The sequence below is a fragment of the Zonotrichia albicollis genome, chromosome 2 (assembly GCF_047830755.1).
Source record: "Zonotrichia albicollis isolate bZonAlb1 chromosome 2, bZonAlb1.hap1, whole genome shotgun sequence".
In the NCBI taxonomy this organism is placed as follows: Eukaryota; Metazoa; Chordata; class Aves; order Passeriformes; family Passerellidae; genus Zonotrichia; species Zonotrichia albicollis.
In genome coordinates this window covers 22,795,041-22,819,730 of record NC_133820.1, presented here as the reverse complement: position 1 = coordinate 22,819,730, position 24,690 = coordinate 22,795,041, and the positions used below count along the sequence as shown (strand labels likewise).

The following is a 24,690-nucleotide window of genomic DNA, read 5'->3' as shown; positions in this document are numbered from 1 at the left end:
AGTTTTCCCTGCTCGCTGCGTGGGAGTGCGGCAGCAAAACAGGAGCCAGGATCAACACGAGCCGCCTCCCGTCACCACACCCGGGCCCACGCAGGGCAGGAGAGCCCCGCTCCCCGGGGCAGCCCGTCCGCTCCCCCGGCACGGCTGCAGCCGCTCCCGCACGGCCAGGGGGACACCCACAGCCCGCCGGGATGGGGGAGCGGGGGTGTCACCGAGCCTCCCTCAGTGACCCCCGGCAGCGGGGCGGCCCTGCCCGCCCCCCGATTCACCCCCACAGCCCTCCCTCACCACCGCCCCCCCTCACCGTGCTGCGCTGGGGGCTCGGCTCCGGCTGCGGCTGCGGCTCCGGCGGCTGCATTCCCGCCCCCCGGCTCTGCCCCGGGCCGCGCTGCGGGGGCCCCCCCGCTCCTGCTGAGGAAGGGGAGAGGCAGAGGCGCGTGGCCCAGCGGGCGGGCGGGCGCGGGGAGCGGCGGCGGGAGCAGGGAGCGGGTCCCGGGGCAGAGCGCGGCCGGGAAGCGCTTCCGGGCTCAGTGCGGGGCGCTGGGGCCGCCGGGCGGGGCGGGGCCCCGGCTGCGCCCAACGGCGTCCGACATGGCGCGGCCCGCGCGCGCCGGACCGCGCGGCTCTCGCGAGACTTAGAGGAGGCAGCGGCGGCGAGAGGGGGGCGCGGGGGCGCGAAGGCGCGCGGCAACGAGCAGGGGGCGGGGCAAGGGCCGGGCAGAGGGCGGGGCCTAGACGGGGGCGGGACCAGGGCTGGGGCTCCTTCCTATCGCTCCCCCTGCCCGGCACTCGGCGCTTCTCAGCGTATTTAAACGAAACTTCCCCCTAGCCAAGGCAGAGGTGACTGGGGACCCTCGCCTCCGGCTTTCCTCTCTAGAGAAGCCTGAACGTGTTTGGGCAGTGACAGGAGCTGAGGTGTTATTTTCTGAATATTGGCAGCAGCGATGAGGTGCGTGCCCACAGTGGTTACACAGTTCACAGGGTCACAGAATGGGTCAGGTTGGAGCACAGGGGTTCTCCGGCCCAGCCTCGGCTCAGGGCACCCTCAGGCAGGGCCATCCCGGAACACAGACTCCGGGCTGTGTCCAGACGGTGCTGGAATGGCTCCAATGAGGGAAGACTCCATGCTCTCCATGGACGATCTGTTCCAGTGCGTGTTCTTACATGGCACAGAATAGCTGTGAGCACAGAAACGCTGCTGTTCTGTGCTCCTACCCAAATGTCTTATGATCCTGTGCCAGTCCAAGTAATATTTTTGGTCCTTCTGCTTGCAGGATGGACTCGGGGCTGTTATGATTAATATGGATTGATCCAGTGTGAACTTTTAATTGACATCTCTGGAGGCTGAAATCTTCCTGTTGAGGCAGAGCCTTGCAGATGGTTTGGTGGGTGTGCACTGATTTTCCTTCCACACATTGGGCCTTGAGATTACATTCGGTTTGTACGCCAGCATAAACTGGTTTAGAGCATCTTTTCACAAATCATAAAGACTACTATTTGTGTTCTTTAGGATTTGTGTGTGTGTGTGTTTAGGTATTTTTCTTTGTTTAAACAGCATCTGTCTTGTGTATATTTTTTTGTCTTTTTTACTTTTTTGTCTTTTTTACAGGTTCAGAGCCACAGAAGCCATTGCATTGATGCCTGTGAGAGCAGATGCAGAGCCCCGTGTGAAAAATGCGTATTTTATGATTGGCTTTTTGCAAATATTAAAATGGATATTGTATGTGTTGTGTTAGAAAGTAATGCTGTATTAATTCTCTTAAATAGTGTGTTAAATATGGTTTTAGGTTATAACAAAATGTTGAAATAGAAACTATGCTATGTAAGATACTTGTTTTAAAAGAAAGGACTTGCAGCAAGATAGCAGCCACAAGACACCTGAATCTTTCAGAGAAAAAGAATTTATTGCCCTCTTATCAGAAGAAACGAACTTCTTCCCTCCTCGAAGGTGCTGTTAGGATTTGGAGGAAGAAGTTGATGGTGACCAGACAGAATCCTGTATTTGAATGGAATTTATGCATCATGTATGAAGTATATGAATATGCAACAGGCTATTGCTTTTAAGGGTTAATCCTTTGTTAACGGGTGTCCTCTTTCGGGCTTGTGCTGCCCAGAAAACGGTACCCGGACGTCTGTAAATCTTTGTCTCTATTGTCTCATATTGTCCTAATTCAAATTGTCCAAATTATTGTTACTTTAATTGTATTACTATTTTTATAACCATTTTATTACTATTAAACTTTTAACATTTTAAAAACAAGTGATTGGCATTTTTCACACCTATAAGCACCTCCTGTCTCTCTCTGGCACAGGACTGGAAGTGCAAGGGGGATGTGTGTCTTGTATTGCCATTACTGACTCTCCACGTCATCTTCCGTGTGCAGAGGCCTCAGCTCCTGTGTCAGGGGTTGTGTGAAGTTAATTAAGGAATTCCTGTAATCTGATCCCCACATCTGAAGCATGCCAAGCCTGACTAACGTTTCTGGAGAAGCAAAACTGGAAGTAAACAGGATCTTGGTGCAATACTTTTATCTAAAAGAGTTTGATTCTTATCCTCTGATTGGAACTATTATCAAGATGCTGAAGTCCATATTCCTCAGCAAAAATCCGTAATTTCCAAATATGAGTGTGTGCTGTTAATGCCAATGAATGGCTCTCATAGCTATATGTAGTCTCACTTAAAATGTAAAAAACAGCCCTTGGTACAGCTGTTGATGTTGTGCACATGACAGTCTCTGTGGCCTGACTTACACCTGCTGGCCCTGGCTTCTCCTGCATTTTTTGTGTTTTCCAGCTACTGTCTTAATTCATCCTGTCATTGTTGGTTCCAGATTTTTCAAATCAACATGTGATTTTCAGATGTTCCAGATTTTCAAATCAAATCAATCACTTTGTCACTGCCTCTCTGCAAAGCCCTTGTACTACAGCTCCAGCGAGTCCTGTAGCTTCATACTAGTGGGCTCCATGGCTCCTTTTCACTTCAGAAGCAACCAGTGCTTTGTTTTTGTTTGGAAATGATGCTTTTCCTCTGCAATTCTCTGTAATGGACTGACAGAGGACTGTAATCCAGCAATTGCCTGACTTTTATCCCACTTTCAAAGCAGGAGTGTTCCAACAGAAATTGCAGACACTCAGAATTTTTCATCTACCCTTAGCTGGTTGTATGCTTGAGAGCAGGATTGTGAGACTGGGAAATTAATCGGTCTTGAAACTTCACAATTAATCAGAGCACAGCCAGGGCTGTGCTCGAGAATTTAAGAAAAAAATCCTTAAGGGTATTAGGTGCCTGATTACCCCAGAAATCAAAGGTTGCGTGTGTTCTAACTTTGCTGAACACATCTCTGAAGGCAGTTAATTTTATTGCTGATCCAGCTTTTCTGTCTCTTAGCCATATGACAACTACAAAAATTGATTATACGGAAAAGGAATGTTAGGAAAGCGCTTAATGCATTTTTAGCTGCTTCTAATGGGATTTAGCAGCTGGAAACAAGGAGAGCTGGCACTGAGTAATCAGGGCTGTTCTTAGACAGCTGTGTGGGAACCACAGTATCAGGACTCTGAAATAAATCACCATTTTTTCCTGTATTTTAAAATACGCAATATATGCAAAGAAGAATTTGGAAGGTAGCTCTCAATACTTGCAGCTCAGACAGTTAACTCAAAGTCAAATAGAATTCATTGTTAAATCCAGTTGTGTAATAACCTCTAGATGAAAATGCCCCGGGGTTCTGTGTGATTTTTTTTTTATTTATTTAATGCTTATGGCAGTTAGTACTGCCCATTTTTGAAAGGCCTCAAGTTTGGATTTAAATTCCATGCTACATTAATTTTTAAGCAGAACAAAAATGTAGTTATTTCTGCTCCCCTTTTCTCTTTATGAGCAACAATCCAAGAGACCCATTTTCCCATTTTGGAAGAAAGCAATTTTATGCACATTTGTGCCTAGAAATTGCAGTCAGAAAAATGCCTTGGTGAAATGGCCTTTCCATAGGTTTTCTGTCTGAATAGTCCCTATACTCACTTAGCTCCATTTACAAATCAAAAGCATAATTTTCAACATAAGCACTGTAAACTGAGTCTTGAATCCCCCTGTTACACCATGGTTGGTGTTTTGTCACTGAAATGCACCAAATAATTTTATTTGGTGATGCCTAAAGGGGAATATAGTCCCACTATGTGGGAAAGGAGTGCATCCGTTTGTCAGAGTTTTAGTAAAAAAAAAGTTGTATTTTTGGGTCCTAAAGTATTTAAGTATTTATGAAACAAAAAAGAGGAATGTGTGGCTAGAGTAAGAAGGTACCATTGTTTTCATACTGTTTTCCTTATGGAAGGAAATTACCTTGGTATAAAATCTAAGCAGTCATATATAGGTCTGTGGTAGTACTTTGGGTTAGTGTCAGGTCCTGCTGACCCCTGTGGTAGTTTGTATTCAAGAAATTGCAGAATTCAGGGCCTAAGTAGGATTATTTAGGTGGAAACCTATGGATCTGGAGCTCACAGTCAATGATATCCTTTCTATGATAATTTTAATTCTACCTGCCTATTCTTTAAAAAGTCCTGTGCCATTGGTTTGTAAGTGTGCCTCAATTCTCTGTGTTTCATTACATTTAAAGAATGTATCCTTGGCCTTTCCTCAACTTAAGGTGAATTCTACGCCCTAAAAACAATTTCTAGAGCACAATTCATGTACTAGATTCCAAATTTAATCAAAACTTTTTGGAATTACACATAACTCTTTGTACTTTTCTTTCTGCTAAATCTGTTTGCAAATCTGTTGTAAAGCCGTTTTGACTCTGCTAGATACCCTGGTTTATTTTTTAATTTCAAATTTGTGTCAGCCATGTCACTGAGGTAGCAGCAGAAAATGTTTGTTTTAACAGGTTCATGTATCAAGAAGTTGAGCTCAAAGAAGATATCTTGGAACTTACTAGTAAACACTGCAATAGTGACACAGAGAAGTCAAAATAAACATCTGAGAAAATGGAAAATATTCCCAAATGCAGTGAAAAATGTTATTGCTTTATCTTTAGGTGGAATCTTTTGCTGCCTTATGGAGTGGAGATCTAAATAACTGCATATTGTTGGACCCTAAGAAAGGTCACCTGACACAGTTTGTGGAACCTGTTGGTGTATGTTGAAGTGTGTCTGTGTGTCCAGGAAAGGATAAGGCATTATCCCCCACTATTCCCTTTTCCCTTATTCTCCACTTCAGACATAGAACACTGTGCTCATATCTCTTTTTGTACCAGAACATTTTCAAGAGATGCCTTTTTACTCTGAAGTTCTGTGAGTGACTCCAGCAGGCAGGGACTGAGCTCTGCTGCTCTTTGGGAATGATCTTCTGACCTGGAGAGCCAGGCAGACACAGGGAAGAGCCAGAGCTGCTTCCCCAGGGTGGCAGCCCCCACCTCTTTGTTGGCTTGCAGTCATCACTTTTATTTTGCAATTTCTGTAATTCAGTTTGATGCTTTACAGATTAGTCTGTGACTTGGAAGAACTAGACTTTTTGAAGAACAGATTCTTCAAAGGCATATTTAAAAACTTATGAAAATTTCAAGTTTTCCTTTGCAGAATCTCCTTAACAACTGCAGTCCTGGCATAGTTGCTGTCACTAGAGCTGTTAAGTTGGTGCTGAAAGACTAATGAATTAAATTAGTCATGTAAGGGATTGGGGCATAAGTGTTTCTCAGTGTTTGAATGGGATATGTAGTGTGGGGAAAGTGAAAAGACATCCTTATGCGTATGCCTTTTATGAGCATGCATTTTTGTTGTTAGGTTCAAAGGCTTTAATAATAATTCAAACAGAATTTGTGATTTTTTTTTTCCTGAAGTGATATGAAGACTGTGTTGGATTGTAATAATTATATATATAAAATCCAATTCTTTTGGATTATATATATAAATATAATTGATTCCCTTGGGGGTGTTTTTCATTGCTGTTGCAAAAAACGCCAAAAAGTTGTTTTTAAAATTTTAAAAGTTTAATAGTAATAACATGGCTTTAAAAATAGTTATATAATCACAGTAATAAAAATTTGGACAATTTGGATTAGGACAATATGAGACAATACAAACAAAGAGTTATGGACAGTCTGGGTACCTCTTTCTGGGCAAAAGCCTGAAAAAGGACACACGTTAACAGAGTATTAACCCTTAAAAACAATAACCTGTTGCATATTCATACACCTCATACATGACGCATAAATTCCTTTCAAATGCAGGATTCTGTCTGGTCAGTGTCAGCTTCTTCCTCTGAATCCTAATGGCATCTTCATGGCTGAGCAAGGCAGGAAGAAGTTCATTTCTTCTGATAAGAGGGTAATAAATTATTTTTCTCTGAAAGATTTAGGTGTCCTGTGGCTGCTATCTCGCTGCGAGTCCTTCTTTAAAAAAAGTATCTTACATAGCATAGTTTCTATTTTAACATTATGTAATAACCTAAACTATATTTAACATGCAATTTAAGAGAATTAACACAGCATAACTTTCTAACATAGCACATGTAATATTCATGTAAATATTTGTGAAAAGCCAGTCATAAAATATGCATTTTTCACAGCTGTTAATTTTGGTGCTCTGGTCAGATGTAGTTTCTGAATACCCAGAGTTTCCCTGTGGTAGCAGAAATTTAAATGAATGACATCATTTACTCCTCCTGTGCCAGTGCTATTGTGTGGCACTGCTGTATTCTCTAAATGAGCTTCCGGTTTTGTCTTAGGTGTGGCTTCCTCAGTGCACACAATGCCCCTGCTCTGAGTCCACTATGCCATTTGTGTCTTACATAGGTGCACCTAGACTGGGGAGTCTGATTTGTAAAATTGCTTTTAAGGATTTTTAAACTCTTGAGAATAAAAGAAACACATTTGCAAATTGCCATAATAGAAGAATGTGTGCGTTCCTTAACTTAGGATGGTTTGGTGGTGTGCAGTTCTCTCAGGATGAGAGTAACATTTTTTGACACGACAGTTTTTGTAATCAGATCTAATAGTATCAGGGTGTTTTTTCCAGTTTCCAGATTTTTCACTGAAGTGTGACATTTGAAAAGGAGATAGTGCTTTTGAGTTGTACTGACTGCTTGTCCAAACTCATCATCACATCCTGTCAGTGGTCTGGCCATTGCTCAGTGCTGGCTGATGCTGTGGACAGGAACAGGGGCAGATAGCAGATCACCACATCACATCAGATATGGCTGCTAGTGAAAGCAGGCTGAATGATTGGGGCAGAAGAACCCAGTCTGTAGAAACTAAATACTCATCCTTAGGGAATGCAAGAGAATTTTGATAGAAGCATTACTGCCTAAGGATCAAGTGCTCTTTACACTCTTTCTTGCTTTCTTACTCATTTGTTGGATAAGAGAGATACAAGGGGTGTTACAGCCCTGTGAGTTGTCCCAGAGGAAAGGAACAGTGTGTTTTGACTGTGAAGTGAATCCTTCCTTTTATTCTCTGTTGTTTTCTCATATTCCTGGAAAGACGCACAAGTGTAACAGAAAATGATTTTCAGACCACACTCTGTAATAGCACACAAAGGTGCAACCCTGCTGCAGGGTATGAGTGAAAACCAACTACTTACATGAGGTTTGGGCAAGGTTCCTATTTATTATATAAAATACAACAGATTTCATTCTGTGTTTGTTCTGTTGTATTTTATAGCCTGCTTGGAAAGTTCATTTCAGCCATCCTGAAATATTTTGGGCCAGCAGTAAGAGCCTAAGTTTTGTGGGAAACACTTTCAGCATCAGTCTATTGAGTCAGCACCTGCAGTATGTTTACTCAGTAAATGATGGGGCATAACCACACCAAGTTTAATCCAGCTAGTATGCCATTTGACAATCATACAAATATAGCACTGTAGGTTCTAGTGAGGGCTCACAAATTTTACATATATATATATACACACACACATATATATATATATATGTAGGGTTTTCTGCAGGTGGAGTCAGTGATGAAGTGTGTGCTGCTGAGTCTCTATTACTCCTGTTTCTAGCCAGATGAAAGTTAATGTGAGTGTGCCCACTACACCAGAACCAGCTCTTGTGGCAGGGGCATCTGCAGAGAGGCTGCAGTGGTGTCATAGCACAGACTGGGTTAGTAGCCAGAGATTAATTTAATTTATGACCAACATATGTTCCTAAATAGTAATGGAGAATTTTGTCTCAAATCACTGGGCAAAGCATGTAATTTCTTGGAAAGGAAGCTTTGAGGTAGAGCCCTATAATTAAATATTTAAAAGTGTCTTGCTGTTGATTTGCAGTTTATGACATCGTGCAGTAGTGCAGAACAGCCTACAACAGTTCTATAACTCAACAGCACCACTTTTAGAGGAAGACTAGGATGGTTGAAGAGCACTGGTACTTCAGGGAGAGTTGAGGCCAAGAGGTTTTTTAAAACACAGCTCATGCTGCAACACTTTATTGAAACATTTTCCCTCAGTTCTTGAGAAAATAACAATTCTGAAGGCATCTGAGACTCCTGTTCCAAACTCTCATCCCAAGACAATAATCAGTAAAGTGCTGGACTCCCAGCAGCCTGGGCCATATGTGAGTATTTTACCAGTATAAGGATAATGTAAGGCCAGGGCAGAGCACAGGACAGTGTTGGTGGTGCACAAGGGCTGTGCACAACATGACCTCAGTGACTTTGGAGCTGGGACACCATGGGCTGGTGTGTGCAGCAGGGAGAGTTTGCAGAGTCACTCGCAGCCATTTCTCACCAGAGCACTGGGGACAAACAGCTTCTATTTCCAAAGTGACACCAGGTCATATGTGGGGGTTTCTCTGTTAACTTGCTTGCTGGGGGCACTAGTTTATAAGCAAGGGACTTCTCTTGTCTCCAGCCAGCTGAAAAGCACTGGCCCTTCTTTCTGTGAGGTGCTGGGGTCAATGGTAGCAGGTGCTTCCAACACTTCTGGTGTGGTGAGCCATAATTGAAGTGAGAAGTCAACTGATAAAAAAAAATCTTCTTACATCTCTCTTCTTGCTGAGGTTCTTCTGCTAGTTGCCATGGGTTCCTTGGTAGTAACTTTAAATCCATTAAGTATTAAGCCACACAGTATCAATACTATGATTGTCTTTTCATCCACAGACCATTGGCTTTTTCCAGTTACAGGACCTAATATATAAAGCATATGAAAACAGAAAACAAATCCTGCTGTCATCAGGTGAAATTAGATTAATGTTTCCTTTTTAGGAAATTCCAGATGGTATGCAGAAAGGTTTTCCCTGAAACACTAATAATAAAGATTCAACACCTTCTGCTCTCTTTGAAAATACACCCTCTTGCAATTCATTCCACCATTTTTCTCCTTAATGAATAGAAGTAAATTTTCTGAAGACTAGGAAGAACTTCGTGCTGCTGTTTCTGTATGGAATACTTAAATTTTATAAAATTGGGCAACTATTCTAACATGCATAGTTAAGGTACATTTGTTCTGTACTAATCAAGACTCTCATAGTCCACCCTTCTGTATTTTTTTCTACAGAGATTATCAGAGCATGAAAACAAGTTCTGATTAACCTTCTGTCAGGTACTGCAAGAATAAGAACAAGCAAAAAAATGATAGAAAATTCCAGCAATTCTCCTGGGTTAAATGACCAGACAAAATCTGGATGGGTGGGTTTTCTTCAAGCCAATAATTTGAAAAGACAGGCAAAGTTCACAGGGGGCAGAGGAAATAAATCAAACAGAAAAAAAAATTAAAACAATATGAATACTGACTTTCAGAAGTACCTCAGGGAATTAACACCTTTTATATAAGCCTTTAAATGGACATGCAGCTTTCCACCACAGAAACTGAACATCATTTCCAAGCAATGTCTTTTCCTTTGTGTCAAATCTGTGCCAACACAATAGTAAACACAGTGAATGCAATTTAAAAAGAATTAAAATCTTCATTATTACAACGAAATTAATGGAGAAGAGAAAGTAAATACTTCATATTTCAATATCAGGGAACAAAGTGAAGCAGTAAATGAGTCAGGGTTTCACTTTACACTGATAATAGTATGACTTTAAAAAATCATATTTTTCAACGTCTGCAAGAATTGTTTTCTTAACAAACATTTCCAATTATATGTGAAACAAAGCAGCTGCTCATTTCCAAAAACAGATAACTATGTATTTTTAATTTATGTTGTCACACAATCCTTTATTACAAAGTAAAACACAAAGCATGTTGTTGAATTTTTTCACATCAGACAGCAGCTGACAGCCACTACTATAGTAGGTTTAAAAACTTACTTTTTTGTCTGTCTTGTCCCCAAGGAAATGTTTTGTTTCAGAGTGCACATATGCCTTTCAAAATGTACCTTCAGCAATATAAGAGCTGGAATGGTGTTATTCATCCTTGGATTCAAGGATTCCACTTCAAAACTCTTACCCAAAGTTACCAGGCTGCATTGCATGTGGCTTCAAGTGAAAGTGATTCAGTTTTCCACTAATTGAAAAGTACGGTGAAATTTAAAGAAACAGCTGCTTTTAAAAATTACTTTTCAAACCTCGTGGTTAGCATTCAAGTCGAGGCGGAATTCTCCGTGCTTCCTTTGGCACAGGAGCTAATCCTGGTGCCTGGTTTCCATGGGAAGGCAGCCAGACCCCGGCGCAGACAAGCTCCGCGCGTATCCCCGGAGCGAGCGCTCGCAGGACGCCTGGCCCCGCGCCTTCCTCAGCAACGCCGTAAATCTGCTGGAAGCCGGCAGCACAGGGCAGGCTGAGGCTGGGCTTTACTGCTTCTATTTCCTATCTCATTGCAGTCTTTCAGCCAGAAGATGTGTCTGCCAAGGTGCACATAGAGGGAGCTGGTGTAGTTCCAGGAGTGAGCTTGTGCTATTGAATTCTGTCAGCACTGCAGCTTCACTCAGATAAAAATGTTAGCAAAGACAATAAGCTTGCAAAGGCTTGCAAAAGCTGTGTGATTTGCTCTTTTGTCAGGACCCAGGACATCGCTCTGGCTGTCCTGAGCAGCCAAGACCCCTGCCAGGGGGCTCAGAGACCCTGGCACAGAGCCCAAAATGCCTGTGGTTTTGATTATGACCCGTGGAGCAAATTACCAACCTTAGAAGAAGATCTGCAAGCCATGACAAATTAAGTAGAACAATAGTGAATTTATCACAAGGTGAAAAAGTAGATTTTGGGGTTTTTAGAATGGGTATTCAGGGGGGCAAGATGGAGGGATCTGGGCGTGTCCAGCCTTTCTGCTTCTTCTTCTTGGCCTCCATCTTCTGCTGTGATGTTGGCACTTACAGATTGGTTTAGAGTAGAAGTTCAGTGTGTAACATAGGTGATAGGTATTGGAAAGTAATTGTAAACATTGTACACGTAGTTTTTAGTATAAAGACATAACACCGCCCTGGGGGCAGGCAGAGTGTCTGGAACTGTCCTGCTGGATGGACCTCAGCAGGACAGGAGAAAGAATTTTATAGATAAGATACAATAAACAGCCTTGAGATCGAGAAATTAAGAGCCCTGACTCCTTCTTCAACTGCCGGGCTGGGAAAAGAGACTTTGGAACTCTTCTTGGGGTCATTCTGACCAGCAAGAGACCCCGACACTGTTTGGTTTGGTTTTGTGTAAGAACGAGGCAGGTTTTAGGACAATACTGAAATGGGACCAGCATTAATTAGTTTTCAAGTGACTGTAGAAAAATTATATTGTGTACAGAAATTAACTCTTAAACCCATCACAGCTGGTTTTATTTTTAGATTTTTTAAGGAGCACATTTAAACCTAACACAACTAGAAGATTTTCCACTGATTTGATGTGCACAGACTCAGACCCTTAATAGCTGAGAAGAGAATCAAGAGAAATATATACTCAGTTGAAAGAGAATTAAGCATGCAAAATCTTTCTTCCTGAAGGTAATTTTTTTCTGGGCTTTCTTCTCTGTGAGTTATGAGCACGTGCAGCTTTTCCTTGCTGTGTGAGTTTTGGTTGTTAATGACAGGAGCCACAGACATCAGAGAAACTTGTACTGTCAATTTGTATTTCCATTTCAGCCCTCTCAGTTGTCATTGTAAGCTGAGAGTCTTATCTAGATTTTACCATGACAGGCTAATACCGTTGGAACCAAGTGAAGAGGGAAGAGCAGAGTCAAAATGTGTATGGGGCTTGAACAGAAAAATTCCATAGCCATTTAACGCTGGCAAAAAAGAATACACAGGATGGTTTTTCCTTAAATAGGGTAAAAATTACCTGCATCAGTTCCACCACAGCATTTGTAATACATGTCACCAAATCCTGAAATTGGCTTAGAAATTTTGAGGCTGTTTAATTTTCTTCTTGCTTGCGATTTTGCCTATACAGTTAAATAGTTTTATTGAGACATTTCCAAAATACAAAATATTGAGACAGCTTTCCAAAATACAAAACACCTTTTTTTTTACAGTTTAGCTTGTATACAACGATTGCTTCCTAAAAATAAACAGCAGAAATGTGCTTCCTAACGGATCTCCTTTTCCTCCTTCTCAAAGTATTTTAAGCAGATAATTAACACAATACGTTAATTAAAAGTATCTTCAGTCTCTGTAATTGTACAGCCTATAATTTTTCATAGCAATGTGATTCATTTTATCTGAAGTTGTTCAACACATATCTTTGGAACAATTTAATTTGCATGCCTGGTTGGTACCGCCTTCCCTCGGTTTCCTTCATTTTGTGAGATGCTCAATTAGTCACAAGTCTGAACAGACAGATTCAGGCAGACTCACGGTTTGGAGTCCCCCTTGCTCACTGGAATTCTTTATAGGACTTAGAAAGCACAGTATCCTTAGGGCTAAACCTCCAGGGCAGCAACACAGCCCTCAATTCATAGATATCACACCAAAAGGGAGCAATTCCATGGTCATTACTTTCCAGCAAAAAGAGGCGAGCATCCATGAAGATGGAGGGATCTGTTAGCCATGTTTATGTTTTCCACAGCTTTAGAGGAGGCTGAGGATATTGTTATCCCTGTTCTCCCCATCATGGGCTTCTGTGTGTTCTCTGGAAAAGCCCAGCCTCTCACTACACCTGGTAATTTTATGGCCATGGTGCTGCAGGAATCTGAAACTGTGGGTTTGTCTCAGCAGAATTGACTTCTGAGTAACAGCTGTAATCTAATGTGTTACATGAAAAGATGCAGTTTGATAATTTTCATTTAATAAAATGCTTTATGAGTAAGCTGTTTAGAGATTAGCACCCTTCTTCCGATAAAATTGCTTGGTGAATGCAGATGAGAAGTATTTTATTTGCTAACCTATCTACATTGTTGCTGTCTAAATGTTTTAACAGAAATACTCTTAATAAGAATATATTTCCTAAGTGACTGTCAGTTTGGTAACAATTCTAATTCAAATCATATAGAACAATGGGCCATGTTCTTCATTTAGCCTGGCATGAGACTCCAGCAGAGAATTAGGTGGACAGAAGTATTTTCATGTTGTCGCTGTGCTGTCTGAATTCTGGGCTAGATTTGGTCTCCTTGCTCTAGGCCACAAAGCTCAAGGGTCTAAAGTCATAACTGTATCAAATTCAGAATCCATGTAAGAAAAATAAAACTTAGCAGAGCTTGGCACTAATGTACAATACTTTTGTCATGGGGTCAAAAGTAACTTTTGATTATATTTTTGATAACTCTTTGTGATGAACTGTGTTGCTCAAAGAGAAGAAAAGTCTATTTGTGCATGAGAAAACAAATTGTTCCAGCCATGACTCTTCAGAAACGTCTTATATTCTGTGCCAGCTCCTGCAAAATTCCCCAGGCCTTTGATACTCACAAATCATTTCAGTAAACCTTATTCCTTCTGGCTTTATTTGATTTGTCTGTGTTGGGATGTATCATAGTGGATAAATGTTGTGCCATTTCTTTGTCCAGTGGTCATTTTCTCTCTGCTTTAAAAAATCAGTGAATTTAGTTTTCCTTTTCCATTAGATCATGTAGTGAAGCATTTGGATCTTTCTTAAGCATCATAATTACATTGTTTTTAAAGTTCCTTTGTCACATTAGTTGCTGCACACATGTTTCTTTCCATGTTATTTCTAATCCACCCTATCAGAAAGACCAAAGGTTGAAGTGTCAATGAAGGACATGCTGAGAGCAACAGTAGCCAAGAAACTAGCCAGGCTTCCAGTGAAGAGACTGAAATACCAGCCTTTAGTATAGAGACACACTTCTCTTGGACATTTTTAATGTTTTCAGGGCACAAAGATTGGGGTATTTCATTTGTCAACTCTAAAAGTCTCTTGTCAACTAGATTCCCTTCTTTTAATTTATATCAGTTCATGACTATTCTGATGAAGACTGAGGATGTAAAAAAGAAAAAACTATAAGGTTCTTTTTTACATTGCGTTTTGTGCCCAAGAAAGGGTGGCACAGATTGTACACCCTAGGGCATCCTATAACAAGTTGTATAAGAAATCTATGGCAAGGACAAGAAGCAAATTGAATGCATTGTTCCTGTGGCTTTTCCTTTTGGCAAGGGATGTGTGAAATTTTTACCTGGTAGAGATCCAAAAGGTGAGCATCATTAGCAAAAAGGTAGATGTAAATAGCTGAAGCCTTCATTTCCCAGCCCAGATTGTGCAACTTTGCTAAGTCAGAAGACTGAGTTTGTGTGAGGTCTATGATGTAGAGAGAGTTATTGAAATGTTTTACTTTCAAGCGCTGATAATACTTCTGATAGAGTCCAAGACCAAATTCAGAACATGTTCTGATACAACATCACCACCACCAAAATAACCCAAACTTCCAAGAGGATGAATCTGAGTGGCACTGTGACTTGCACATGAATGACTGTCAGCAGCAGATTTGAGTCAAATTTCATTCTCAGTTATCCAGCTGAACTTAGATATCCATCACCACTTGGACACACACCCTTCTGGGCTGGTTCCTGCTAGCAGTCCCTCCTAGTTCCAGAAGTACACATTGGGATTGCCTCTTGCCCTAGGGAGACTCAGGCTGTGGATGTGGGGTGGTTTTCAGGGACTGAATCTGTAGTGATCAGCTGACTCCTTTCTGATCCTTTCATTGATGCTGCTGCAGTCCCCTGCACATGGCATCACATCCACAGGACAGATCTGGAACAGAGCTGGCTTCCCTGCTATCATTAACTTTGGTTCATCACGATGCTTCAGCAGCGTGCCAAGCTCTCCAGTAGTAATGGGATAAATTTATCCTGCTGAAGCAACAGCACGTGGGTAAGCAGCAACTCTATCTTGCCATTTCAACTTTACACTTTGGAAAAGGAATGACTGTTCTGAGCAACTATCACAGCAGTTGCTGATATTAGCCTGAGCTGTTGATGGTGGCAGGGTTTTCAAAGGAGACTTACGGCATCCCAGTGGATTCACATTTTATATATGTCAGCTTGTAAATGGTTGGAACTTCCTTTTGGCATTACAAGGGATCAGCAGTAAAGAAGCTACATAAGCCAATTTCTCTCTTGTAGTTGATGCAATTGACTTTTCAGACAGCCAGGCCCAAAGTACACATTTAATGCTTTCAGGGCTAGGTTTTTAAATTCATTTTAATGGAACAGCTTCCTTGGGTTTGCCCAGGATTTATATTGGTAGAAATAAAGGATACCAAATCAGATTCCTAAAAGTGACCATCAAAGAACTCAATGCTGTGGAAGAAGAGCTAAATATTTATCTCAACTTATCTCCCAAACTCATACCAACAAGTCAAAATAATTTAGTTTCACAAGAAACTATGGTACCTAAAACAGAATATATATAGCCTCAAGTACCCACTGTGGGAAATCTCTAGTGACTACACTTGTGGCACTGAGAGCAAAATGTGTCCCCTGCATCTTTAAGAGACCAGCAGCCTTGGAACAACAAATTAGCCTCAGTCTGCAGTCTGTTTGTTAAAAGAATGAAATTTTATCATACTTTCTCCAAGAGTGCAGGTAGCATGGGTAGATGTAGGGTGAACCCGTGCTTCCCGTTAGTCGCTCAGGGATGACACCTTCTATGTTGTGCTTGCTGCCATTGCACATAAATCTACTTTACAGTTTTATGTCAAATACTTTTTTGAAATCCAAGTAGATTATGTCCATTAATCACTTTGCCCAGTCTGTGTTCCTTGTGATGTCATCTCTTATTAATATCTTTAGGATCTTGCCTACCACCAAGGTCAGACTGGTCTATAATTTCCTAACTCCACCCCAGGCCTTTTCAAAGAGGGTTGTGTTTGTGTTATGGTGTCCTTCAGTAGCTGCTTCGTTTTCAGAAGGCTACTAAGAATCTTTCACCTGTTTTTTATGGTTTTGATTTCTAAAGTTTTCTAGAAGTACTGAAAATGTTGCTTTTAGTTGCTTTGGTTGGCCCTTTTGGTGTTAAACCTGGACTCTTCACTGCTAGAATCTTTCCACATGTGGCACCATATCATCTTTTTTCTACACAGAAAGTAGCTCACTTCAGTTTTCATTTACCTCTTGTAGTGTAAAGTTTCTAACTGCAAATCTAAAAGCCTTCATCCTTTTCTTATTATTTTCCCACTTCTGTGAACATGGCGATTCTTTTTATCGTCAAGTGTGGGCAACATACAGGATTGCTTGGGCTATACAAATATCCTTGCTTAGATTCCGTTTTTCAGGGGTGGAAACAAAAAAAGCAACTCAACTTGTATTGATAACTGTCTGGCTCTCACTGTATCCTGTCTTCTCTTTATATACCCATCAAGTTTGAAAGAAGTTTATTAGAGGCCAGACCATTTTACTTTGAAGCCTTCAACACATCCCAAGCATAGCAAGGGAATTTAAAAAGCAAAAAGAAAGAAAAATTGAAGCACAGTAAACAACTATATACAGATTACAAGCTAAAGCTGATTGAGATGAGGAAAAGTTATCAGACAGAAATAATATTTTAGTACATTCTGTAGGCAAAGTCTTTGTCTAGATTGGAGTAATTACAGTTGAGTTGTTGACAGTGGTCCGGAAAGTGAATTAAATAAATCCTTGCCAATGGCCCTAACAGAAATCCAAATGGTCTAAAAGAGCTATCAGCAGCAAGTGCTGTACCTGTCATAATTAGAACCAAGGCTTAGCTACTGTAATGAGTCACAGAGAGAAGTCTTGACTTCATTTTGTCAAGTGTCTCTGTGACATAAGAGCAAACAAGAGATTTCACTGGAAATCCTTATTGGAAGTCCTTCAAGAAAACAAAAATATGTTAAAAATGAACCATGGAAATTTGCTTTATTTATTTTGAAGGAAAACATCTTGCTGTTCTGAACTTTCTTACCCTGATAATTTCCATCAGTGACATGAGTATATATATGTGTATGTATCTATATATCCTTTTGACTTGGTTTAGATTTGGATTCTCTCAGTTGTGAGCGAGATTGCCCGTTGATGTTGCATGCAGGGCAGTGCAGATGAGGGCACAGAACATGCCATGTTCATGGTGTCAGCACTCAGCACATAGCAGAGTTTCAAAGGCATGTCACCAATTAAGATCATGTTTAACTTACTGTTGTCTTTGCTGATGCTTATGAAATTTGCCACTAGGTTACAGCTTTTTTTTTCTGGTTTTGGCACCCAGTCTTTTCATGAAGGAGTTTATATATGTGACTTGGTCAAGGATGCAGCATAATGTCTGTAACTTTTGAAAAAAAAGTGGGTTTTTACCAGCAGTAGCTACCAATATGGAGCAGAAGGGGGCATGAGTGGAGTTCTCAGCCCTTTGAGGGAGAGGGAAATGTTTGAGCAGGAGTGGGAGCCTTCAGTGGATCAACACTTGGTGCAAAGCTCATGTTGCAGACAGGAATTTGGCTCCTACCACACATGTGATTAGGAGGAGCAAGGACTTAAAAGCAGGTACAAGATCCACTTGACAAGGTGCGGCAAAAAGAGTGGTTTTGGGAGGCTTCAAACCTAATAAGGGCAGCTTGAAACTGCTCAGTTACTCTATGATGGAGAGCAAGCATACAGTGTTTAATCTTATGGTGCACCATGTTTCGACTGATTTCAGAGAGGCCACACACACTGAAATATGAGTAAGAACCATGCCAAAACTGAAACCTAAAATCTCCTATTTTTTCTTTTTTTTTTTTTCCTAAAGAAACGAGTAGTTATGTTTTCTTTTCCTTTCCTTTATACAAATACAAATGGCCACCTGAGAAAGAGAGGGGCATAAACAGCAACTCTGGTATTGCCTTGTATTTGCTGAGTATTCACTTGAGGAGCAGAAAAAGGGGCTTCAATCCCTCACTTTGAACAAGCACAACACAGTAAAATCAGTGAGTTCCCAAAGCTGCTCCATCACTGCACCCATCAGAGGGCAGCAGAAACTGCAGAACGGGCCACAGATGCTGCTGCTGTGTTGCTCATAATTTCACACTCAGGAAGAACCAAAAGATAAAAGAAACAAAAAAGAAACGAAAAAGAAAAAGAAAAAGAAAAAGAAAAAGAAAAAGAAAAAGAAAAAGAAAAAGAAAAAGAAAAAGAAAAAAAGAAAAAGAAAAAGACTTCAGAAGCACTTCTGGTAAAAGCCAGATTGATGCCTCATTTTAATAGCTTTGAAGTGGTCTAGTGCAATTCTTAGCACAACAATTTCCACCAAAGCAGCGTAAGTACCTGTTGGTGAGAGCAGCTGTTCTGCATGTGCTAGTTGGAGCATTAGCAGTGAGGATATGAGGCCATGTTGGTATAATGGTAATTAGGGCAAGGACATGAATAGGTATTGCAATGACTAAACAAAACATTGTGGTAGAAGAAAACCAGACTGGTTTTTTAACAAATTAATGTTGTGTAGCATGGAATTTTGGATAAATACCTTCAAATAACCAGGAGAAAAATATGTTGCAGTTTGCAACAGGGATGTAGAGGTTTGTATTGACATTCAAATGACACCTGTTGGAAAAGAAAAGGATTAATTCCTAATTTACAACAACCTAGGGATTTCCAACACTAATGCATTTTCAGAAATTGCATCCACAATAATAAATGAATGGCATTCAGAAACAATAAAAAGCTGGAATTAACATGGGATACAGAGACTGGCAGCCTAATGATCTCTCCAAATGTCTACTGTGTCATGCAGAAGGTATGAAATTAGTGGCAATAATTTTTATCTGTGGATGACACCTTGAATTAAGTTGGGAGTAGCAAGTAAATATAAATTAATGATGCATTTTTCTTGCTACTTATCTGAGTTATTAACAGTATTTTGAAGTGCCTGAAGTAATTGTCCAAAAGTAAGTAAATCCAGTAAGGTTATTCTGAAACAAACATTGAAAGTATTTCTGTGAGTAAAATTCTATTACTGTGCCAAAGAAGCCCCCATGAGGAGAGGGCTTTAAAAGGATGGAGACAGGAGCAGAGCCAAAAACCTGAATAATCTGTGGATTGCACATTGATCTGGACAGCTAGTTCATCTGCTTTAGGAATTTCATGCAAATTGTCACCCAAATCTGATCTGCTTTCCCATCCGAAGAATTTTTGCTGTATACAGGCAGAGTCCTGGAAATGGCACAGAAGCTGTTCTGGCAGCTCTAAAGGCACGGAAACCAGTTAGTTGAAATGATTCAAGCAGCCTCTCTTCACTTCTTCCCTCGAGCAAAACCACAAATCAGAGCTCAAGGAGAAAAAAGCAAGAGATCTTTCCTTGGAGACAAGAAAAGTCTGTTTTGCAGAGGGTTTCCAACCCTTACTGCTTCAGGAGTGTACCACTCACTTGTGGCTTAGCTGACCTTATTTCTTTTAAAAATTACATCCATCATCACAGAGCCTTCATGCTCTTTGTGTTGGATTAGGCAGGTGAATTCACCTCCCCATCCAAGGCAGCACCAAAGTGATCTCCCAAACTAAGAAAAATGCAGAATATTATTACAAGGGGCAAGGATTTGAGGAAAAATCCATTAAGGCATGCCAACTGTAGAGTTTCTGAACTGTGCTTTTTCTTTGAATTTTTAAAAATATATTGAGAATGTGTTAGTATGGGGTTGAGGCAGAAGTGCATCTAAACTCAATTTAGCAGAAACTGTGTTTACACAAGAAATGTTGTTCATTCTTACAGAATCTGTCCAGATCTTGTGAATTTAGGAGGGAGACTCCTCTATGTGATTTTGCTTCTGGTGAAAGGCAGGAGCTGGCAGTTCACTCTTCCATCTGATTGCTGACATCAGTGAGAACTAGGTGGCAAGTAACATTATTTCTCATAAAAGCCAGATGCAGTTCAAAGATGCTGCCAACAAAGAGTTAATTCAGTTTGCTGATGTGGTTTTTTCCTCACACAGTGCTACATCACACTGCTTTGAATATTCATTCCCCTCATTTTCAGCTCTGAGTAAATGAATACACCAGTTTTCACTGTAATTTATGTAATTACCTTTGCCATTTGGATGAGATTTAAGCAGATGAAAGGATTGAAGAGAGGATAAGGGTTTTTTTCTTAAAGTTTTAACAATAAAAGCAAAATCTGTGATTTTAATAAAGGAAAACAACAGACATTCGTTGTCATCACACTCAAGGGCAGCCCTTGGAGGCTGCAAGCAGAACTAGCAAGGATGATGTTGTCAGTGCTATCATGAGTGGAAGAAGAGAAGCATGTAGAATTATTATTTCCCCTGAAGACTCAGAACACAAAATAGTTTAAAGCTGATTATGCTTTAGTTTTTTTCTCAAAAGGATCTGAAAGACAAATAGAAAGCAGGCCTTGGGCAGCAGCATTTGCTTCATAAATGACACTCATAGATATTGGTAAAGTATCTTACAAATGGCTTGTTTTGGACTAGCACCTTGTGCATCCAGTGCTGATTTTGCATGCTTCTAGGTCCATCTAAAATCAGGTTTGTGTCATTTTAGTTATTATTTTATTAAAAACTGAAATAGCCACGCTAGGTAGCTCCTGGTGTAAATACTGCTGTAAATGAATAACAGTGATTAGATTAGCATAAACAATTCTCATGGAAGGATATTGTTAACTCAGCAGAGCTAAACTAATAGGAATTTTCTGTATTGGAAAAACCTTTGAAAAGTGTGAGGAGGTCCTGGAAGCAAATGCATCTTCAATCCTTTCACAGTCCCTATCAGGGACTGTATTTTGCTGCCAATCCTCACTCATTGTTTTGTCAGCATTTCCTCATTACTGTTAAGCCTGTTGCCTTCACTGCCCCAGGAACTCTTGGCAAAGAATCCAGCAAGCAATTTGCTTTATCCAGGTTTTAGTCTCAATGAAGTTGTTTGTGAAATGGTCATCATTTGTGCTGCCCCTCTCTTAGTATCTTTGATTAGACTCATCTGATCAGTCTGTAACTGGACATATACACAAGGCTAAATTTTGGATCATTGATGAGGCTGACACAGGCAACATAAGGCAAAGAAGAGTGGGGAAAAGGATGAAACAGAGACCTACAGGGAGGAACTGAGAATGAAGAAGAGGAACGACTGCAGTTTGTAAATTTGTAAACTTTCCTGCCTCAATCTTAAAACCTAAAATTGAATGTATTTTAAATCTAATACATAACAAATATATTCCTATCACTGCCTTATCATGTTTCCTTAATTCCTAGTTGGTCACAAAGTTTTACTCCTGAAGAAGCTCATCTCTCACTTTCAAATAAATCTGTACATCACTAAGTACTTCATAGGTCAGAAGTCAGTAGAGGTTAGGAAAAGGTATACCAGGGCCTTTAATTTCTTCATGGTTAAATGAACAGTAATGAATTCAGGGGACAAAAAAGCAAAATAAAAGGAATTATCACTTGAGGTGGAAGAATTTTTAGCCATGCAATAGATGCACAGGTACAGAGACTATGACAACCTTTACACTTAGCCTCTCGGAAAAAGCATTTTAAAAGTGAATGCTATTTGTGACAGAAAAATTGACGGACTAGTTCTTTTTCTTTCCATAATATCTATTATCTTCTTCGAACATGGGCAAATATTGCTGTTGATCCTGTAGTTCTGAGTTCACTAGGCAAGGTAATGCCAGTGAATTAACCCGTGAGACCCACAGGCATGGACTTTGTGGCTTTTTAGTAATTTTCCAACTGAAAAGTTTTCTGGAGTTGTTCTATGAAATTGCACTGTCTCCCTCTAGTGACTGCTTCTGTCTGTCATCTCAGGTTTACCATGGAATTCTCAAAGGCATTTTTTACAGCTTGTCTTGCAGTCTGGTACCAGCCCATCAATGCCCCAGAACTCGGCTGCTTTTATTGTGCCTGTAAGGTTTGCAGTGTTGGTACAGCAACTGTTACTGGGGCCAAGTCAGGTTTAGGAATTCATCTTGCACCACAACAAAATCCAGCACTGTGATACTCCAGCCATCCTGGCACCAGGGAGTACAGGCACCCCATGGAGCAGGTGCACTGCAGCCTCTGGATTTGTTTTAGTGTCAGAGTTAACATCAAACTGAGGGAACACATAGTGCTGGCCAGCAGATGCCAGGTTCCATAGTTCAGAACATTGAAATCCAAAGTGTTTTCATTGTGATCTTGAATTGCAAAGTGGATGGCAGATATCTGCTCTCACCCAGGAGCCCTGAGTTTGCAGTTCAGCAGGTAACACCTGCTCCATTTACTCCAGTGATTTTAACTCTTTGCCATCTGGGTCATACACCCAACTTCTCAGCATCCTGCTGTGTTAATATTGAGTGTTCTTCTCTATCTGTTAGAAATTTTATTATTGATAGGAACCAATTGTATGGGCTGTTATTATGTCTGCATTGATAGGATTCCATTTTCTGGATTTTAATTCTGCCTGACTTAGGGCTCCTGCAAATCAGCCACCTTAACTGGCTTGAATTGGGTAATTTTCTGGTGTCCCCATCCACCCCAAGGTTTTGTAGTGGATATGGCTTCATGCACGTGGCAGAGGGGATTTGAAGAAGATAAAGGATCATTTTCCCCTAGCTCCTTATCACAGGTATCACTCTCTGTATTTCCATTTCCATTTCCTTCAGGAGATGTAATTAGTTTTTTAATCCAGACAGTGCTGGGAGATTAGCTGTCTGCTTCAGCATCATCTCTACCTTTTTTCCCAATTTTTGTTTATTTCTTAATTTCTTCCTGTAACTGTTTCTGCACCTGCCTCAGTATCAGTAATAATTCAGCTGCTTTCCTTCCTTTCCTGGCCTCAGAGAAAAATGCTTCCCTCTCTCTTCACACTCCTCCTCTCCAGCCACATTTTGTTCTAATTTGTCCATTTGTTATTGGTCCTTGAGACTCAGCAGAGAATTAACTCCTTGTTGACAGAGTAGAAGTCAAAGATTGCCTAACCTAACACCACCTTCTCGACTAGATCATGGCCCTAAGTGCCACATCCAGTCTTTTCTTAAACACCTCCAGGGCTGCTGACTCCCCCACCTCCCTGGGCAGCCTATCCTGATGCCAAATGACTCTTTCTGTGAAGAACTTTTTCTTAATCTCCAGCCTAAACTGCCCCTGGAGCACCTTAGGAATATGTCCTCTTCTATCATGGGTTGCCTGGGAGAAGAGACTGACTCCCACCTGGCTACACCCTTCTTTCTGGGAAAGAAGTGTGAGAAACAGCCCAGCCAACAGCAACCCGAGAGCAGGATGAGGAGGAGGAGCGGGAGGAGGAGGAAGATGAGGTAGAGTATGACAAGATCTCCCAGGAACCTCCTTTTCTCCAGGCTGAACAGCCCCAGCTCCCTCAGCTGCTCCTTATAGGATTTGTGTTCTAGACCCTTCACCAACTTTGTTCCCCTTCTCTGGATATGGTCCAGGTTGTGCTGCTGAAATCAGCAGCTCCAACATTGGGATGCCCTGTTTCCCTTCAGGCTACTCCTTTTAGGAAGGTGGTCCCATAAATTGGAACACCCAAAGGCCTGCAGAAGACATTGTATCACCTATTTCTGACCATCAGATCTTGACCCACAGCTGAAGCCTCAGCCAGCTCTGGGCACAGTTTGATGGTGCTGGGTGACCTCCTTGTGCACACAAACCTCCTGCTTTTCTCCCTGCACTCCCAAAGTGGGAGCATTGCCTGTGCTGAGTTTGTGAGTCAGATTCATGACAATCTGACTCCATGTTCTCAGAAGGCTGATTTATTATTTTATGATATTATGTTATATAAAAGAATACTATACCAAAACTATACTAAAGAAAGAGAAGGATACAGACACAAGTCTTAACAAGAATGATAATGAAAAACTCATGACTGACTCCTCAGAGTCCAACACAGCTGATGGTGATTGGTCATTAAGTAAAAACAATTCACATGAAACCAATCAAACATGCACCTGTTGGGAAATATTCTCCAGCCACATTTCAAAGCAGAAAAACAGGGAGAAGCAAATGAGATAATATTGGTTTTTCTCTGAGGCTTCTCATCTTCCCAGGAGAAGAAATCCTGGCGAAGGGATTTTTCAGAAATTATGACAGTGACATGCCTGTGTCTCCGGGCTGCTGAGAAGTCTCTCTTGGCATGGGCAGAGCTGTGTCTTTGGCCCAGGTGTCCAAGCCTGGCAGAGGTGGGGCTGCAGAGGAGGCCTGGGAGAAGAGGGAAAATGCTGCAAGGGGGAGTGAGGAGGGAGGAAAGAATTGTGAGGGACAGCCCTGCCAACAGCAACCTGAGAGCAGGAGGAGGAGGAAGATGAGGTGCTCCCAGCACCAGAGTAGGGATCTGTGCTTCTGTCACAGAGCTCCCATGCTGGAGCACATGGACGTTTCCTGAAGAACGTGTGGCCCTTGCAGTGCCCCTGTAGCAGCAGGTTTATCCTGAAGCACTACAGCCTTGGGAAGGGG

General features: G+C 41.2%; 1 protein-coding gene and 1 long non-coding RNA gene across 3 annotated transcripts in view; one reads left to right on the top strand and one right to left on the bottom strand.

The window, feature by feature from the left end:
- The window catches only part of TAB3 (TGF-beta activated kinase 1 (MAP3K7) binding protein 3), a 44,185-nt gene extending 43,544 nt beyond the window's left edge, over window positions 1-641 (bottom strand). The window contains exon 1 of one of the 2 annotated variants that reach the window (XM_074534578.1): window positions 305-641. The gene's annotated coding sequence lies outside the window, so the exon portion shown is untranslated. The remainder of the gene's footprint in view (window positions 1-304) is intronic. The other variant, XM_005484377.4, reaches the window with a different exon arrangement.
- Window positions 642-742: 101 nt separating this feature from the next.
- On the top strand, window positions 743-2,514 carry LOC113458922 (uncharacterized). The gene is made up of 3 exons (XR_003379675.2): window positions 743-949; window positions 1,275-1,385; window positions 1,610-2,514. It is a non-coding gene; the product is annotated as an uncharacterized LOC113458922 (long non-coding RNA).
- The last annotated feature ends 22,176 nt before the right edge of the window (window positions 2,515-24,690 follow it).